The sequence below is a fragment of the Vespula vulgaris genome, chromosome 17 (assembly GCF_905475345.1).
Source record: "Vespula vulgaris chromosome 17, iyVesVulg1.1, whole genome shotgun sequence".
NCBI classification, from domain to species: domain Eukaryota; kingdom Metazoa; phylum Arthropoda; class Insecta; order Hymenoptera; family Vespidae; genus Vespula; species Vespula vulgaris.
The window spans coordinates 874,340-895,363 of record NC_066602.1 but is presented as its reverse complement, the minus strand read 5'-3'; the positions used below and the strand labels follow the sequence as shown (position 1 = coordinate 895,363).

The following is a 21,024-nucleotide window of genomic DNA, read 5'->3' as shown; positions in this document are numbered from 1 at the left end:
ATTTCAATTCTCTAGCTAACAATGTTCTTTCTCTGTTCGTTAGGTAATTTGATAAAGTAAACAACCGATCCTAAAACTGGAGTAAGAGATTTTTAAAGCTGACACCAGTCCGTAATGAAGCTTCGAGTAGATAAGTAGATCCCTGGACTAATCAGTCCGAAAATCAGAAAAATAATATTCTTTGGGTATATATCGTTTGGTCGTTTCGTAACATACAATTAGAGGTAGAAAGAAATTTTCAACGCATTCATTTACTCATTTTTTTTTTTTTTATTAGGACAATGACAAAGTCTACAAACACGACTACATTACATGATATAAGATATAAATAGTGAAGAGCAATTTCAAAAAGACAAGTATAAATCCAGAAAAGAACGGTAACAGTGATAGTGATACCACCGAATATGAAAACAGGAAAAATTTCATAGATGATGATAAGGATGAAAATCCTGCAAAGCTTATCACAGATATCGTAGAAAATTATAAGGGATAATATTTTGTAATGAAATATGCTTTTCAATATCTACAAATTCATATAAATTAAAGATCATTACAATATATCCGTTAGTTCCACGGTCACGATATATTATATTACGTAAGTCAATGGACCACGATTACGCAAAAAATTACCATCTATTTGCTGACAGATAACATCCGAGAGGGTGCCGAACAAACAGAGTTTTTACATTCTATGCATCTTTATTGCTTTCACAGACGAAAAGCTAGAAGATGAAATTAATTAAGACTTCTCTAACGATCTCTTTTAATTTGACATATTATGATCTCTGTTTTACTACCATATCCATATTCCATAACAGAATATCGTTACAAATGCTTCTGCTTTATTTTTATTGATCTCACCCTACCAAATATTCACATTCCATGAAACGAAATTAATTCTCTTATTAATATTCTCTCATAACAAAAATATCTTGCGGGCGTTAATATACATATTTTTAATTCCTATGTGACAAAATCAGCCAAAGATGTTGTTCATGTAAACAATATCTTCTTTGGTCATAATACAAATAATATGGTGTGCAAAGTGACCAGAACGAGGTGTACCTGCTTTTTTATTATGATCCTAATATATAGTACCTTACAGGAACAAATACATTTATAAGAGAATATTTTCAAAGAATCCTACGTCAAAAACATATTCATCATCTATTATGGAATGTCAAGAAATTGACGTTCGAAGTTGTTCTCCAGTGTTATCATCTAAAAAGATTGTGCTTTAATATTTTTAGATCCTTGTTACAGTTTTTAGGCAATGACATGCCGCTTTATATTATAACTCGAATTTAAAAAAAGGAAGAACAGAAAAATACATATCCATATATCTTATGTGCGGACACTGAATTATATAATAACGATCGGCGGCATTTTACTATCAACGATTATCGACGGTTTCCTAAACATATTTGCTATTTCTTAGCTGTAGTAATAATCAACGTGCTGGGTTCGAAAGGAAGGCATTTCCTTTACAAACGTGATCCGCATAATTATGTTCCATAGCGTCTTCGTTACGTGGTTGCAATTAACAAGGAAGAAGAGGAAGAAGAGGACAAACATTTATAATGGTGTTGACGACGATCCTCAAAGTATTGCCTCAAGGTAATCGTCAATTAAAATAGCGCTGTATTACAAAGCTTCATTCATATGGTGATACGAGGATATGGAATATACGTTATTGAAAGGATTCAAAGGTAAGTGGCTTTAGATAGAGGATATAATGGAGTGTTATGGGAAAGATTTATCGTAGGTTTGTTTGCCGTTGCAAAGGGAATCTGGATTCAAATGGAACTGAAATGGTACTCAGGCAGCTTTATCATTGAAAATGATCAAAGCTGTGTATACGATCAAAGTATTCATTGTTCTTCGGGATAATAACGTTAGCCCGGACACGCTTTTAAATTATGCGTTAATATGTAGAGTACGTTTATCTCACCGTGTCATCGTTATACCGTCAGTTTATATTATTATTCAATATAATTAAAAAGAGAAGAAGTGTTTGGTTCAATGTTCCAAATTATTTGTCAGAATATTCACGTCATGTACTTAAAAATAATGTATAATGTACGTTTTTCAGAAATATAGGTATTTGGACGAACTAAATTATTACGTAGCGCAAATATCTTACGATTGAGATTTAATGAAAATGCATGTATGCGTTACGTTCTTCCATACGTATCGTCGTGTACGTTCGTGTTAAACAATTTGTTATTATCTTTCTCCACACACTGATGCTCTTATATTCTCTCATCCGCGCTAGAGCATGTAAGTGGGAATATGTCCGCGGTTCTGTGGGTGTGCGTGCGTATATCTCCTCGCTTATTTTGACGAAAGGTATTTTTTCGAAAGAAGAAAGGTATTTTTTCAAAAGAAGAAAGGTATTTTGTCGTTCGTTCTCCTCTTATTAAACTAAGCAGCCAATGCGATAATACGATTAGCAGTGTACTTCAATTAGCTATTTAGCTGCATTAATTAATTAGCAGATCGATGTACCACAACTAATTTAGTTCTTTCATACGAAGGAATACTTTTTCCGAAAAATTAATTCCCGACAGGAAAATTTCAAAGAACGATCCACTTATACTGCCAATTATCTGATATTTCATATATTCCAAACTAATTAGTTCCTCGGAAAATGTTACCTTAATCGAATCGTTCATTTCTCATTACGTATAACTCAGTATAGCAACGACATCATTATATATCTAGTAACATAATATTTCTAATTTATTCAGCATTTTCCTAATGTTTTACTCGGATGATTAAATATCTCAATAAGCGTACATATAATAAACATTTACATAATATTTCCCCCAACATAGTAAAGATCTATTATACTCCTTTCTAGCCATCGTTATTCGGTCAACCGATTTACATCGCACAAATCATCAGTTATAAATATTGTAGGAAGAGATTTTCCCTGAGATTACCATTCCTTTTAAATACAATATTCTGAATTCTACTTTCTTGGTAATGTCAACATTCTCTTCGCACAAAATAAATAAATATGAATAATTAAATGCCAAATAAATTAAATGCAAAAATAAAATGCCAAAAAATGAAAAATAAAATGCCAAAAAAATTTTCCTCAACTGAAAGTAGATAAACGCAATTCGATTTTTACATCGTGAAATGATCGAAAAGATACGAGTATGGAGAATCACATGGGGAATCAAATGGAGAAAACAGAATCAAGAAGAGAAAACAGAGATAAAAGCAAACAGAAATCTTCCTTTTACGGTAATATCGATCCAAAATTGTTGGTAACATTGTGAAGAGAAAATTGGGGATCGTGAATATATGAAAAAGAGGGGATTAAACGAAACAGCGCATGCTCGAGTCAATATAAAAGATGTTAGGAGCCGTCCGCGGAAGTTGAATAAACTATTTATTCTGTTTCGAATCGTCCTACAAGCAACTTCCTGGAGGTTTCAAGAGAGGGACGATTTAGAATAATATGTAAGTTCCTGTCCATCGCGATAATGTTACTTATCTGGAAGGTTATAAAAAACGCGCTATCGGTTAGTGAAATCCTATTTAAATTTTATGCTACTTAATATTAACGCATTATACTATATTTTATACAATTTTGTGTTCAATACTACGATATACCGTTTTATAATATACTATAGAAAGATGTATAGTTTATTATCTTCTTGCACTATATATTATATCTAGCAATTTGTCTTGGGTATATTATTGTATAATATTAACCAGAGGAAATACTATAATTTGCGTTATTTGAACTAAAGCTTAGTGAATTGTTTGGAATAATATAAATATCCCTTGGAATGTTAATATTTGAGTCTCCTTTTCTAATTATCGGCTTGTTGTAAAACTGTGTTTCGATCTATCAATCGTAATGCATTATTAAGTACTAATTGTTTTCTTACAGATAGTCCTGCAAGGCGTAATTATTAATGGAGTTAAAACTATTTGTGCTAGTACTTGGTAAGTTCATTACATTCTGTTAAAAATTAGTTTATATATTTTCTCTTTTCTTTTGAATGAAATTTATGAATGAAATTTTCTCTATTCTTTTCAGATGGTAGACTGATTCGATATATACGTAAATACATGCATATACACACACACACACACATATATATATATATATTTCACCGCACTGTGTACTTTGTACGTATTAAAGTCCAATGTTCATATCTATATTTATTTATATATTTGTCTATAAACTGATATACTCTTTATATATTTCTGAGAATCATATGGATATAGATAAATGTATAAATAAATAAGCTCATAATTTGCCTTCAATACGTATAACATAAGCAATGCGTTGTAAAATATATATACATATATATATATATATATGTATATATATACACATATGTGTATACATATATGTCATACGAACATCAGTAAACCACGGATGTAAAATTAAAGAGAAAATTGAAAAATAAGTCAAAATAAAAAATCAAGTTAATATTAAAGAAGAAAAGAGACATCGAGAAAAGAAGCAAGCTTATATGTACTAGGTAAGTGGACTCATTCTCAATTTCATATTTTCCTATATTTGTTTATATTGGCATAGATGGATCCTCCATTTTTGATAAATACGTGCTTCTTCTAAATATGGAGACAAGATTTAACAGAAAAACAAGAAACTAAAAGCTATTCGACGAAACTTAGAGCAATTAACATTTAATCGATACGGTAAAGAGTCCAAAGCGACGAAACTCCAAGAAAGAAAAGATGTTTAGCATACAAACCGTAGTATCTGAAAATTGGCCGCATATTTGAAATCGATTTTGGGAATCACCCGATACATTTTTCAAGTTCTTGATAAGTAGAATCATACTTGAATTTTATAATATTTAATGCGAGGATCCATTATCATAAGATTCTGTTCCACATTGCATGCTATACACAATAGTATAATTTTTTATATCTATCTATGAGTTTATATTACTGTCGTTATGTTATGCCCTATTTTATACAAGTTCAATTCCAATACTACGATAATATGTTTTATGGTAGATTATAGAAAATTGCATAGTTTCTTACTATTTTTTCATGCTATGGTTAACTGATCTTTATTATTATTAGTTACTATATTTTACCAGTGATTGATATTTTACTTGTTGCATAATTTTGAATTATGGTATAAAATTAAACTGAAAAGGAAGCGTAATTAGGGTTTTCGGGTATTTCTTTTTAGACTTTTATACGAACCAATCGAATAATCGTTTATGGATCCAACTGTTGCACACGTGTTGGATATTTCGTGATATTTTTCCGTATTTGGTATTTCGGTGATACTATCGATTGACGAGTCAAACATATCAGTTGAGTTGCATGTCTGAAACCAGTTATATTGCTTCTTTGCCGGTCAGTTAACCAATTAGAATAGAGATACATGATTCCATGTTTTTCTAACTATAGGGTTGTTATAAAAGTGTGTTTCAATCTATGAATCGTAATGCCTCATTAAGTACTACCTGTTTTCTTACAAATAGTTCTAAAAGTTCTAATTACAAATGGAAGCACAATTATATTCCCTATTACTTAGTAAGTTCATTACATTCTGTTTAAAATTAATGTATATATTTTCTCTTTTATCTACTACGTTTCTGAATGGAATTTTCTTTATTCTTTTCAGTCGAAAGGCGAATTCGATACATTCATTATTACATATATGTATCGACTTATATCTACATATATGTACACTTGTGTATCTATGTATTTTACAATGCCTTACTTATGCTATATATTTTATAGGCCAATTACGAACTTATTTACTTATCTATTTATCTATTATCTCGTCGATTATATGTGACATTTTAAAAATTAAGAAGGATATAAATAGATGTAAGTTGAAAAAGAAAATAGAAAGATAAGAAAGTGAAAAAAGAAATTTAAATTACGGAAGAAAAGAAGCGAACGAGTGTGTACTAGGAAAGTGAATCAGTTGATATGGAATTCATATTTTCATATATTGGTTTAGAATGCATCATTAGAAACTCAATTTTTGATAAACATTTACTTCTTCCGAATATGAAGACAAAATTCAACGAAAAAAAAGAAAAAAATTAAAAGCTAATCGACAAAACTTGAAGCAATTTATTTTTAATCGAGGCAACATCGTGTCTAAGTAGTAAATATTTATCAAAAATTGAATTTCTAACGATGCATCCTAAACAAATATATGAAAATATGAATTCGATATCAACTGATTCACTTTTCTAGTACACACTCGTTCGTTTCTATTCTTCTTTAATTTAAATTTCTTTTTTCACTTTCTTATCTTTCAATTTCCTTTATCAACTTACATCTATTTATATCCTTCTTAATTTTTAAAATGGCACATATAATTGACGAAAGAATAGATAAATAGATAAGTAAATAAGTTCGTAATTGGCCTATAAAATATATAGCATAAGTAAGGCATTGTAAAATACATAGATACACAAGTGTACATATATGTAGATATAAGTCGATACATATATGTAATAACGGATGTATCGAATTCGCCTTTCGACTGAAAAGAATAAAGAAAATTCCATTCAGAAACGTATATCAATTTTACAATGACTTACTTATGTTATACGTAATGAAGGCCATCTACGAACTTATTTATTTATATATTTATTTATTATTTCGTGAATTATCCTTGCCCTTTCTTAAATTAAGATGGATATAAATAGATGTAAGTTGAAAAAGAAAATTGAAAGATAAGAAAGTGAAAAAAGAAATTTAAATTCAAGAAGAAAAGAAGCGAACGAGTGTGTACTAGGAAAGTGAATCAGTTGGTATTGAATTCATATTTTCATATATTTGTTTAGGATGCATCATCAGAAATTCAATTTTTGATAAATATTTACTTCTTCCGAATATGTAGACAAAATTCAACGAAAAAAAAAAGGAAAAAATTAAAAGCTAATCGACAAAACTGGGAGTAATTTATTTTTAATCGAGGCAACATCGTGTCCAGACAAAACTCTAAGAAAGAAAAGATGATTAGTATATAAACCGTAGTACCTGAACATTGGCTGCATAACTGGATTCGATAATGGGATTCGCTAGTATTTTTCTTTATGTTCTTGATAAGTTGCACCTTATTTAAATTTCTGAATAACTAACGCGAAGATTCATTTTCATCAGATTGTGTTCTTTATATTGTATGTTATAGACAATAGGATAATTTTATATATGTGTCTATGAGTTTATATTAGTAACGTTATGTTATGCCCTATTTTATACAAGTTCATATCCAATACTACGATATATTGTTTTATAGTAGATTATAAAAAATTGCGTAGTTTCTTACTATTTTTTCATGCTATGGTTAACTTATTTTTACTATTATTAGATATTATATTTTACCAGTGATTGATATTTTACTTGTTGCATAATTTTGAATTATTGTTTAAAATTAAACCGAGGAGAAAGCGTAATTAGGATTATCGGAATTAGGATACTTCATTTTAGACATTTATACGAACCAATCGGATAATCGTATATGGAGCCAACTGTTGCACATGTGCTTGATATTTCGCGAAATTATTCCGTATTTCCTGTCTCAATGATACTACCTGTTGACGAGTCCAACAAACTAAGTGGTTTGCCAGGAATAGAATATACTCGTCGTAGCCATTAATATCCCTCTTTAATACTTGTCTGAAACTAGTAATTGCTTGTTTGCCGGGCAGCTAATCAATTAGAATAGAGATGCATGAGTCCATGATAAGAATACAAAGAGACGAACGTAGAGACGAGTTGTCTACGAGAGACACATATCCGCAACCGAACCGGTTTCGTTTGCTTTTGCGATCAAACCAATTAGTTTTTATTTTTCATCCATTTGCTTGAAACGAAAGTTCATTTCAGAATGTTTTAAGGAGATTCTGACATTTTTTCTGATAAAAATAAAATTCTGAATATGGATCCTAATTTTTAAATAAATAATTAGGATGCTGAGAAAATATAATAAAAGATTAATTGAACATTTTTGTTATTTTCAGAAAACTCTGAAGTGTGTTTAACAGAATAAAATATCAAGAGGATAGAAATATACACGTCCAGGAGAGTCGAGCACATAATTCAAGGAACCATTTAAGGGGAATATTAATGACTACGACGAGTATATTCTATTCCTGGCAATCTGCTGTAAGTAATTTTTCATTTTCTTGATTAGCGGCGAGTAATAATTATAATAGAAAAATTTGTGAAAATTCTGCTTTAAATTTCTAATTTGATCGTACCATATTCTTATTGCTTTGGAGACAATGGCCATAGAAATTGGTTTCCCATATCAAGTTGCATAAAACCAGAGAACTGTAACACTTGTGATCCTAATGATATATACGTCCGTGTATTATAAAGGAAACTTCTTTATATAATTATAATTATATTATATTTTATTTTATATAATTTTCTACTAATAGAAACAAAAAGCAATGAAGTGTTGTAAAAGAAGAAAACTTGTCATAAATATCTAATCTATATATCAATCTATCGTAATCATTGGAATGCATTACAAGATGTTGATCCTCAATCTTGTAGGCATCTATGCAAATTCTAGGAAGACTCAAATGAAAAACAATATGCAATGAACTTAAAAATGACTAACGAAGATAGTTCTATTTCCTTCTATTAATAATTACGTCTTTTGCAACTGACTGTATAAAAAAATTACCCTTGACTAAACATTCAGGTTGATGGATCGAAATAAAAAAATTCAAATATGAGAGCATCTTGTTTAAATTGATACGTATGATGCACATTCGATTATCGCGGCTGATCGGGGGCTTATATATTATTTTGGATTTTCTTTCATTTGAGTCTTGCGAGAATTTATATTGAAGCCTACAAGATTGAGGATCAACATCTTGTAATGCATTCCAATAAATACGATAGATTAATATATAGATAGATTTAACGCGATAGATTAAAATATTTAATAAATTTATTTCTACTATTTTTCCTACTCATTTTTTCTACTCTTTTTATTATTAAATCCAAACTATCGTAGATAATAATTTTTTTTTATTATTATGATACTTTTCTTTTTGATTATTTCTCTGCCTTTGTTTCCTCCTATGAATCATTCTGCATATTCATATCCTTTCGATCATTTTACTTTGTAATATCTAATTATGTCTATCCCCTTTTGGGGGAGTGACCTTTTTTTGGTATTTGGTTATTCAAATTTATTTATTTTTCGTAAAGAGAATATTGACATTACCAAGAAAGTAGAATCAGAAGATTCTATTGAGAAGGAAAGATTATTTCATGGCAAGGCTATCTTCCTAAAACATTTATAATTTATGCTTTGAGCCATGTCGATCGGTAAGTCGAAAAGTAAGATAGATTTCTACTATGTTAGGCGATGCATCATATCAATGTTATATTATACGCTTACTGAGAACATAAATCATTTGAATAATGCATTTGGGAATTACAAATATTATTTTACTATATAAAATATATTTTACTAAATATAGAATATACCATAAAGATAAACTTTTCTCAATTCCATCTCAATTCTACTTTGATTTATGTTCCACATGCAATGTCAACGGACATCCCCTCAACGGCCGTTTCGATTCGAATCGATTATTCCCTCTAGCTAAAGCTCCTCATCTATAGATCATTTGGAAAAGATATATTTCGTCTAGTCGTACGGCTATTCAAACGAATGATATTATGTCGAATTAAAAGGAATTGATCGAGAAATTCATTTCCTCCCAACCCGTATATTTTTCCGAATTTTTAGCCCTTTCGGGAAATTTTAACAGGAAATTTAAATTGCCTTGCGTAAAGCGCATTCAAATGAGATACGTAATAGAGAAAAAGATGATACAACGAAAAAAAAAAGAAATGAATATGGCGAAAGATTTTCTCTGAATCTGTATACCTTATTATCGAGTAATAAACGAAAAGAAATGATAGTTTCAAGAGCTAAAAAAAAGGAGAAATTAATTCTTATTGATAATCAATTTTAAGCAAACAAATAAAAACAAAATTAATAGTCAACATTCATTAGTTTATTTCAGATTATAAAGTGTAAAGAAAGAGAGAAAAAAAAAAGAGAGAAAAGTAACATGTCGAATTCAAAGATATTTGTTCAATAATAAAAGAGAAGTTCATTTCCCCTTAATTAACTTCATTTTCGACCTTTCCGTCCGAGTAAGCAATTAATGTGCGTATAACGTAATAATCATTTCTACACTGAGTCCTTTCGGTCGTTACCTCTCAACAAATCGATGGAACTTTATTCGCGCAGACGTGGTCCAACGACTCACATCAGAGTATATATTTTAAAAGTACTTATTAGTTTTTACGAAATCTATGATTAGTTTTCAAGCAATTCTTTTACAACATTTTCATCACTTTCATCAATGAGATCTCTTCGTTTCCTTGCTAGATGATATAACTATCCCTACTGTTGTATTCTTCCGAATTCATATTTATTTTTTCTAACGTGACTGTATGAATGCCTATCTGACATTCTTCTTCACTACTTATATCTTATATCATGAGACTTGTGCGTATTTGGGCACTTTGCCTTTCTCTTAATAAAAGAAAGAAAGAAAGAAAAAAAGAAAAAAAGAAGAAAAAAAAAATAGATAAATAAATAAAATGGAGATAATTGCATTTTACGAAATCACGAAATGATACATAACAAAAAAATAATACTTTCCTGGTTTTTTGATTAATTAGTCGAGGGACCTATTTATACTACTACAAGTTTTAATAAGAACTCGTTTCAGCTTTGACAATCTCTTTCTCCAGTTTTAGGATCGGTTGTTTGCTTCATCAAATATCACTATATATACAAGTTCTTCTTACAACCCTCCTTCAGCGGATCAGAGAAGAGCTCAGACTGTGGTGAAAGCATTTCTCATGTTCGGAAGTTATATCTACTTCCATTTTGCTTGAAAACATTTTTTCCAAATATTACCTTCTTTTCTTGTAAACAAATGAATATTGCTCAAGTTATCGAAAAATTCATTTTCGTTATTGCATAATGATAAAAAACTTGTATTCGGACAATATCTTTCTTCGTATTTCTTTCTCACCTAATATTACCTTCTCTTTCACGTATTTCACCTCCGAGAGAACAATTGAATTCGTTACTAACGAAATAATCAAATTACGAGGACGTACGAAAACAATCGGTTTTATGAAGAAGAAGTACGTTCACAACGATCTGGATGCTTATCCAGCCTGCTTAAAGAGAGCGATGAAAAGGATTTGTTTGTAATAGTACATGAGTATGCCTCGTACGATATAGTGATATTTGATGAAGTAAACAAGTATTCATAAAACTCAGGAAAGAGATTTTCAAAGCTGAGCTCACTTCGTATTGAAACTTCGAGTAGTAGAAAAGAATTGATTCAACATTTATCATAGACATCGTGAAAAATTATAAAGGACAAAATTTTGCTCTTTTTTGCAAAAATATATGATCCTTCATGTCTACAAATTTCCCTGTTAACGAGTATTGATCGGAATTTAACGATCTGTGCGTACGCAAAACCTTCCCTCGTACCTATCGTCAAGCACCATGATATTAAACGATGGATTGTTGTTCCTCTCCGTGCGCGCTTTTCAAGTGCAGCTCGAGTGGACGGGAATAAGTGGGCGTTTCTACGTACATCACTTCTCTTATTTTAAAAAGAAGAAAGGTATTTTTTCATGAGTTTCCCTCTCATCAAACGAAGCAGACAATTCGATAATAAGATTAGCGGTATAATTCAATTATCCATTTAGCTGTATCATGCAGTTATCTGGATAATTTGGACGTCAATGTACCACGACTGATTTAATTTTTCTATATAAACCGAAACATTTTCCTAGAAATTTACTCCCTATTGAAGAATGCAAAAAAATAATCCTAATTATCTAATATTTCGTATATTATGTTCCAAATCAATTTGTTCCAAAGAAAATAATCCACTACTCTGCAAAATAAGTAATCGTGCTATCAAACGATAAATCTAAATAGGTAATGGAATTATAGAGCTAATCTCCAATTATATGAAGGTAAAATAGGGGTTGTCCGCATACACGCACACAGGACCGCTCACTCATCCCCGGCTACTCGAACCGCCGCAGATAGTCGTGCACTAGAGCACCCGCAGATTGAGGGAGATAATACCGAAAAGTTTAAAACGAAGGTATTTCTCGATAAGTATGGGAGAACGTATTAAAAACAGATACTTTGTGCTACCGAATTCTTCGTCCAAATTTCAATATTTAAGAAAACCGCTAATTAAATATTACGAATATTCTTTAAGTACATGTCGTGAATGTTATGAGAAATAATATCAAATACAGAATTCAGCATTTCTCCTTTCTTAATAATATCGAATGCTTACTTAATTTGATTCGATGGAATAAAAATCACGTGAACGTGGATTTTCCATTTCACGTATAATTTAAAAGTATTTCCCTGTTAACGTTATTACTTCCAAAAACGGTGAATCTTTTGATCGTCCCTGTATATAAATTATTATGTATGATATACTTCCCTCAGTTTCATTTCAATTCCCATTTGATCCTGGCCCTGCGTGGAACGTCGACAAATCGATCTGAGTACAGTCGCTTATAGCCTACAGCTAAAGCCGCTCACGTTTCGATCCTTTGAAGAAGGTAAATCCCTCCCATTTCCTCGTACCACAGTTCCAAGCTTTATAAAACAATGCCATATTGATTTTTCCAAATTTCGTCGGAAAAACACAAATGTTCTTTTTCCTTTTGCATTTCCTAGGTATTCTGAATCACATAATGAACGCAAGAGGAGTAGCTAATGATGTTCCATCTTCATTTCGAATTTCCACCTTCTTGGACCACTCTTCTGCTTTCACGATTCAATGCACTATATTATAAAATACGAAATTAATATAGAAAAGTGGATAAGATACGTGGCTAGTTACTTACATGTGATATTTTCGTACCTCGTGTATTAAAATTTAATATTGATGTCGATGGTTGCTACAGTAATGCTCTAGCAATAGAATCATGTTGTTTCCATAAACCAGATAATTAGGTGATTCTCTCACTAACTTGCCTACGAGATCATTTGGAAGATTTGTAATAAATTCGTGAGCAGCATCAGCTTCATCCCCTGCTTTTATGATCTGACACATTAAATTACGAATGACATGTAACGCAAAATTCTTTGAAAAAATATTAAAACTTTTATTTCTATATTATTATTTACCTCCTCTCTTTCATGGAGCATCTTGCTTCCCATATATATAATATTTTTCATTACATTAGTTAATAAATATATAGCTTCTTGATTTATATACAATAATACAATATGAAGGATAGATACAGTTAAGAGACCTAATGTCCCTCTCATCAATAGAAATACTCGCGTCGTCATCATAAAATCTGTGTGAAAATTTAGTAACTGATTATAAAACGTACCTATGATACAGATCTTTTATTTCATATTATACTTTCGAATAAAAAATTTATATCTTATCTCCAAAATATCTTACCATTCGATAAATAGAACATTGATTGATCGACCATTTAAATATAAGATTAAAAAGGAAAACGTTTTCATTTCCTGATCTGTTTGATGGTCAGATATTCATGCTATCCATAAATGACCTATCGTCGGATATGCGGAAGAGCAAGGACTGCCAAAATAAATGTGTTTCATTTCGGATCCGGAATATTTAATTATCATGCAGCGTAGTTGAAATTCACATATTTTCTTTGGAAGTAATTACAATTCAGATAGCAGTCAATTCTGCAGCTTTGCAATATTTCTAAGCTATTGAAACTGCTTTCGCCTTCGTTTAACCTGGTATATTTCTGAAATAATTTAAAATTTGTAGATTAGTGAAGACAGGATAGACGTTCAATTGTTCATTGAAATTGTCGAGTCATCATAGGTAAATCGGGTCACGCGCTTCTTAGCGATATAAAGTACCTTCTCCGAGAAGCAACAAAATAATAATTAGGATGATATTGATGAAGAAAATTAGTTTCATTTCCATAATATAGAATTGGAATGTTATAACAAATCACATATTAACGACTCCTGACAAGTTTACCTTATATCGATAACGAACAACAGATTAATGAAAACGAAAAAATTGTACCGATTGGATTGTTTGTAAGTTTCCTTTGGGACGAATGAAATATTATATAGGCGTATAGATGCTATTATCTGTCACTTACTTGCGTATTACTCGATCAAAAATTATTGAAAGGATGATTTCCGCAGAGGAGTTCCTCCACCAGACTGCCTCGTCGGATGACCGAGCTGATCTCCAAGGCAGGGCTCGATGGTAGGGGCCATTACATTTTATGCAAGGTAATCAATACCGCGTATTACGCAACAGAAAGAACCGAAATGTCGTGGGTCAGAGGGAAGTAAATTTCACTATGAACTCGCATTAACTGGACAAATTATTTTCTTTTTTTTGTTTCTGGTTTCTTTTTCATTCCTGTTCTTTACAATTTACAATTTTGAAATTGACTGAAGAATATTTATAATCGACTATTGTTATTTTTCCCATTTTTATCGTTTAAAATATTTAGAAATAAATGTTAATATCGAGCAAGAAATATTGCTTGAAAATTTGTTTCTTAATATTACTAATTCTCTTTGCGTTATTTAAGTTAACAAGCTTCTCTCTTTCTTTATTACACAGTGCCAAAAAATATGGATTCAGAGAAAATCATTCGCTATATTTATTTCCCTTTTCGCGTAATTCATTTGAATAGGCTTTACGCAGTTCAATCGACACCTCCTATTCCGCGGTCGAAACAGCTGAATATGATGTGAGTGGGGAGAAACGGATTTGTCCACCAATCCCTTTTAAGCCGACTTACTGTTGCCCTTTGCTGTTAACTACCGTATGAAATAATCCATATTGCATAAATGCATATTGTAATAACGCTTTCGTTTCAATTAATTCATCGCCCCCTATTAATGATTAATATTAAATGAAAAGGAATTAATTTTATTGCTGAAATTTTCTCATAATTACAATATCTTGTGAACGTTATTACCCACATTTTGAATTTCCATTTGTGAAACGTCGACCAAAAATTTATTTATTCAAATAATATTTTTTTCCAATTTCTCTTTGCATAATAAAAATTATATAATCGGCGAAGTAATCAACATGAGAAGTATCTAATCGTTCTTTGAAATTGTCAATTTTTTCTTAAAATTCTTCGACAGTGACATGATACTTTACATTATACGTCGAATTTTAAAAAATGAGAAAAAAAGTACAAATCTATATATCTCATGCATGGAGAACACACATTGAATTATGCGTAATCGGTCAGTGATATTGCATTATCTAAAATTATCGATCTCTTCCAAAACTCTTCTAGTGCTTCTAGGGAATACTATATATCATCTGAGCATCATATCATCATAGCATTTCCTTTTGAAACATGGACCTTGTCTCTAACTCATCCGTAATATTTTGTTCTATACCTTATTCGTCAGGTGTTTGAAATTAAACAAACAAAAAATAGGAAGAAAAAATTTATATTGGCCTTGATAACGAATCTTCTCGAAATCGATATAGTACTGTTTTACTATGCTGCTTTCGAATGGTGGTACGGGGCTAGGGAATCATCCCTTCAAAGGATCAATAGGGAAGCGGCTTCAGTAAGAGGATATAATCGATTGCGTTGGGAAAGGTTTTTCGAAGGAACGTCCAACGGTTCATACGGATCATGGGTCAAAGTTGAATTTTTGCTCTAATGCGGGAACGTTCCTTCGTAGAAAAGTAAGTTTCCTCGCCGATTCTCTTTGGATTCTATTTTTTTGCAACTTCAGAAGGATTCAATGCAGTCGGGAAGGGTAAATAAAAATCAGTAATAACGTTGACCGTATTTTTGGATATCGAACTAATATTAATTTCGGCAATTAGTTAGAAAATTATATATATCGTAATAATATTTATTTCAATTTCGAGATTAGGAACGATAAGGAAAACCTTAGGGCGATTAATAGTGATTCCGAAAAAGATGTTCTGCGAATCATTATTGAAGAAGAAGAAGAGGATGAAGATGAAGAAGAAGGAGATACAGGGGATGAAGTAGTAGAGGGTGAGTGTAAATATTAGTAGTCCACGCTCGCTCACGTTTCAATCGACGATACACTTTATCTCGACAACGATGATTCCATAATAAATTTAATTCTAATCAAAACGATGTTTGTCCTTGGCCGAACATTGATTTTGCAAAATTTCGATTTGAATTCTAAAATTTCTAAGAAGGTGTATCGTATGAAAGAAGTTAAATGGATCAACGTGACCTATCGGGAATAATAGAAATAATAAGGAAAAAACAGAAAATGATATCGAGTGTAGAAACGATTATGAGAATGGAAGTTTTAATCATTGATTGAAGATTGAGCTCAGAATAATCGAATTTGAATTAAGGCAGGTTTGAATGATTAAAATATCAAAATGATTGAACCTGTAGGGACGCTTAAAGGATTTACGGATTTGTTTCATGTTTACGTCACCTTGTCATAGTTACTCCATTAAATTAAATTGAGTAATCAGTCGACTAATTGAAAGTAGAAGAAATGTTGAATTAATTTTCTGAATCGCGTAACATCGTGTACTTGAAATATAATCAAAATATTTAATTTACGTTTAAGAGTAATTTTGTAATTTTAAAGAATCGAATTAATTTGCTACATAGCCAGGATTCTTTTGTTAGTACGTTTTAATAGGAATTTAATGAAAATGCATCTGCGTATAACGATCTCCCATACGTATCGTCAAGTACCTTCGTATTAAAGGATTTGGTACTATTTCTGTCCGTCCGTGTGTGCTCTTGTGCGCGCTTGAATGCGCCATTTCGAGCCGAGGGAAATGAGTGTGCGGTCCTGTGAGCGCACATTTCCTATCTGATTTTGCAAATAGGAAAGGTATTTTTTCATTTGCTTTCCCCTTTTCAAACCATGCAGACTATTCGACGATACGCCTGGCTGTATAACTCAATTATCTTTTTAAATCCATCACTTAATTACGTGCACATTTAATTAAGTCTTCTGCAGATCGATGTGCCACGACTGTCTCAGTTCTTTCATCGGAACGACATTCATTTTCCTAAAAATTTACCTCCTGTTGGACAACTGAAATGGATGGTCCAATTGTACTTCTTCTTACCAAATACTTCTTATATTATGTTCTAAACTAGTTTGTTCCTATGGAAATATTATATTTCTGCAATCGTTTATTTCTTTTTACGTGTAACTGAGTATAGCAGTGATTTATCATATCTTTCGTAACATAATATTTGAATTTTCCGAATTATCATCGGAATGATTTAATTTTTCAATGAGCGCACATATAATTATCTTCCCTTTTAAATACAATTTCAGAATTTTACGGAAATATTAAAAATGTTCAGTGAATCTTTTAGTATACTTTCTAAGCGTTCTAATTACTTATTTAAATATTTGAGTCAACAATCAGAATTTTATTTTTGTCAGAAAAATATGTCAGAATCTCCTTCAAACTCAGAAATGAACTGTTGCTTCAAACAAGCGAAAGGTATGATATTTAAAAAAAGAAAACTAATAATATTAATCACGAAAACAAACGATACCAATTCGATTGCTGATATGTATTACAAAGGTTCGCTCTATATACGATCATACGATTAAATCGCGTAAACATGTCCTAAATCAGGTAACTCTAATTATATTTTCTTTTCTGTTCAATATTATACACTAATATACCCAAGAGTAAGTGCACAGTATGAAATATAGTGGAAAATAATAATCATATACTATACAACTTTCTATCGTATATTATAAAATGTAGTTATAACATATTATTATATACGAAATTGTATAATACGATCTATACTTTAGCGTCTCGAATATAGCTCATCTATATCTATACAGAATTATGCGATTATCTAAAACATGATAAAAGAAAAAAAATCCTATGAAAATAAATCCTTGCGTCAATATTGAACGATATAACACACTCCCTCATAGGATCGCACAATCATCTCGTCCACTTGAAAACGCTAACGCAGGCGCGAATGTACACACATGGATGAAGAGAGATAATAATAATACGTTCAGTATGAACGTATTTGAAGCTAAGTATGGGAAAACGTATTACTTGCAAATCATTTACCTCGAATGAATCTTTGCATGAGAATTCGAGCTCCCGAACAACGGTAGAGCTTTTTATCGTCCCTACGTGTGGAATCATTTTGCAAAATATACCACCCTCAGGTTCATTTCAATTCTCTATGATCCACGTTCCCCGTGCAACGTCGGACGACCCTTCAATAAATCTATCTGTCGATAAATCTATCTTCATCGAGAAATTCATTTCCCCCCAATCCATATCCAATTAAGCTTTTCCGAGTCGTTCAATCGCGTAATAGGAAATTTTGATTGACTTACGTAAATGGTGACCAAATAAAATACGTAGAAGAGATAAAGATGATATTAGGAAAAAAAAGTGACAAATGATTTTGTATGAATCAATACTCTTTACTAATGCATTATAAAAAAACACAGATGTGTAAAAAAGAGATTGTTATCTTCAATAATAGAAAAAGAACAGAAAGTGATATAACAAAAAAAATTGTCAAACAATATTCTTTGCTCCAGATTAATTCTTATTCATAAATATTTTTAACGACAAAAACAGGAAGAAACATAATTGGCAATTTTCAGAATTCTTTAATTAATTTCTAATTGCAAATTGTAAAGAGAAGGAGGGGAGAAAACAAACGACAGAAGAGCATAGAAGAAAAAGGATAATGATACACCCAATTAATAGAGATCAATAGAGAAATTCATTTCCTCGTAACTTATGAGCATCTTGGTTCTTTCTATATATTGATTAACCTACATCAAGTGTAATAACCCTGTGCAAAGGGCGCTATCGTGTTCGCTGGGTTAAGAATCCAAAGCGTTGTGCGGGGTATAAATACCGTCGTTCGGAGGACGGCGATGAAGCTATAGGTCATTCATTCGGTAGTTGTCGAACTAGTAATACGCGAGCGAGTGTGGTACAACAAATATTCGTTCGTGCATACTTCATACGTCCCAGAGATCCGTTATACAAGTAATTCAGGCGTTTGAAGCAATTTCTTCATTCTTACTAGTCATTTGTTTAAGCTATCAATACAAGGTAAATTTGTTAGTAATCGTAAGTTCGTGATTTATTATAAAATTTCAATTTTGTATTATGGAAATGAAACTGATTTTCGTGATCAATACAATCTAAATTAATATTTGTTGCCTTTCGGAAAAGGTACTTTATATCACATGTAAGGATGTAACAAAATTTATTTTTGAGTACAATACAATTAGATGAACAATTGAATGGTTTCCGTAAGTCTTAACTAATCTACGAATCTTATATTGTTTCAGAGATATACTAAACCAACCGAAGACGAAAACAGTTCCGATAGCCTGGAGGTATTGCAAAGGAGCCGAATTGATTTATATTTGAATTGTAATTCCAAAAAAGATAAAAAAATTTCAACAACGCTCCACCAGATAATATAACATTGCACATCCAAAGTGAAAAGCAATCACATTGATTCTATCTATTCTTACGTACATACGACGATACGATTGTACAACATGGATAGTACAAATGCCAGAAAAACAATAAGATTACTATATGAACACATTTTCCTTTTTAAAATTGCTTATAAATGGAAAAACAATCAACGCTGTGTTTATTTAATGATAAGATATTTTAGAGATATGATAAATTTTTTATTCTAAAATGTAATGTCGAATATAAAGTCTATAACATATTTATTTATTTTATAATAATTTATTGAATATTTTCGTAGATTATATGCAGTCGAAGAAAGTATTATTATTTATAAGTGAATTTATCTCATATATTCTAAATGGTACGAATCCCAAATGGGAGTAATTATCCGATAAGTACTATAATATGGAAATGAAATCTTTTAATAAATCTTATACAAATATAATGTCAAATTTAATGAATATTAATGGAATAATAGAATGATTAGTGATAAAGATGATAGCTAGGGATTATTTCGCGTATGAGACACACTTGCGTATTACTGGGTCGCAAATCCCGGAAGGAATGACTTAACCTAGTTTAATTAGCCACATGTTAGCTGGATAGAAGACCAAGCTTCCTAAAATCTAATTATCTAACTAGAACGCATGGGGATAAATAATTTCCCCACTCCTATAGTTATGTAATTATATGTATATATACTCTATGTTCATGCGAAATTATCTGTGTAATATATCATGGAATTTCCTAATGAGAATCTTACAATAATTCGTCTATTTTTTAATTGAAATAATCACATAAAACTGTAATTATTTATAATATAATTAATTATTATAATAATAATTATTGTAATTATGAAGACTAATTCTTATGAAGTTAATCGGATATTAATATAGGAAATTCGCACTGTTATTTTTTTTGTAAGTCTGACTTATGCTTAATAGTATTCTATTATCAGTATTCTATTATTCATAATGATATTATGGATATTATAGTATTCTATTACCAGTATTCTATTATTCCTAATGATTCTATATAGTATTCTATTATTCATAATGATATCACTATAAATTTTCGTGCTACGTATATACTATGTAATTCTTATAGTAAAATCATCTCTCTTAAAAAATTTTTTCGTCGGAAGTTATATCTACTGCCATATTGCATGAAAACATTTTCTCCAAATATTATTTCCTTTTCTTGTAAACAAATGCATATTGCTCAAGTTATCGAAGATAGCATTTTCGCTATTCCATAATAATAAAAAACGAATTCGGAGAAAATCTTTCGTCACATTTATGGTTTCCTAATATTACCTTCCCCTCTTTACCGTATTTTCCCTTCGAGAGAACCACTCGGTTAGTTAATCAAGAAATGGTCAAATTACCAAGTTATATGAAAAGAATGTCAGTCGATTTTATGAAAAAGAAGTACGTTCACAACGGTCTGAGGGCTTCTATAAACCACTTAAAGAGAGAGATAAGGACTTGTCTGCAATTGT

At 30.9% G+C, this 21,024-nt stretch overlaps 2 long non-coding RNA genes across 6 annotated transcripts in view; one reads left to right on the top strand and one right to left on the bottom strand.

Moving 5' to 3' along the window:
* LOC127070106 (uncharacterized) overlaps positions 1 to 21,024 on the bottom strand; it is an 83,896-nt gene that overhangs the window by 26,689 nt on the left and 36,183 nt on the right. The window lies entirely within an intron of this gene.
* The window catches only part of LOC127070118 (uncharacterized), an 89,593-nt gene that overhangs the window by 49,127 nt on the left and 19,442 nt on the right, over positions 1 to 21,024 (top strand). Inside the window, exons 1-4 of one of the 5 annotated variants that reach the window (XR_007784176.1) lie at positions 14,303 to 14,317; positions 15,470 to 15,829; positions 15,950 to 16,077; positions 19,388 to 20,806. This is a non-coding gene — a long non-coding RNA (uncharacterized LOC127070118). Of the gene's footprint in view, positions 1 to 14,302; positions 14,318 to 15,461; positions 15,830 to 15,944; positions 16,078 to 19,387; positions 20,807 to 21,024 lie in introns of those variants that run through there. The other 4 variants (XR_007784175.1, XR_007784174.1, XR_007784172.1 and 1 more) reach the window with 4 other exon arrangements.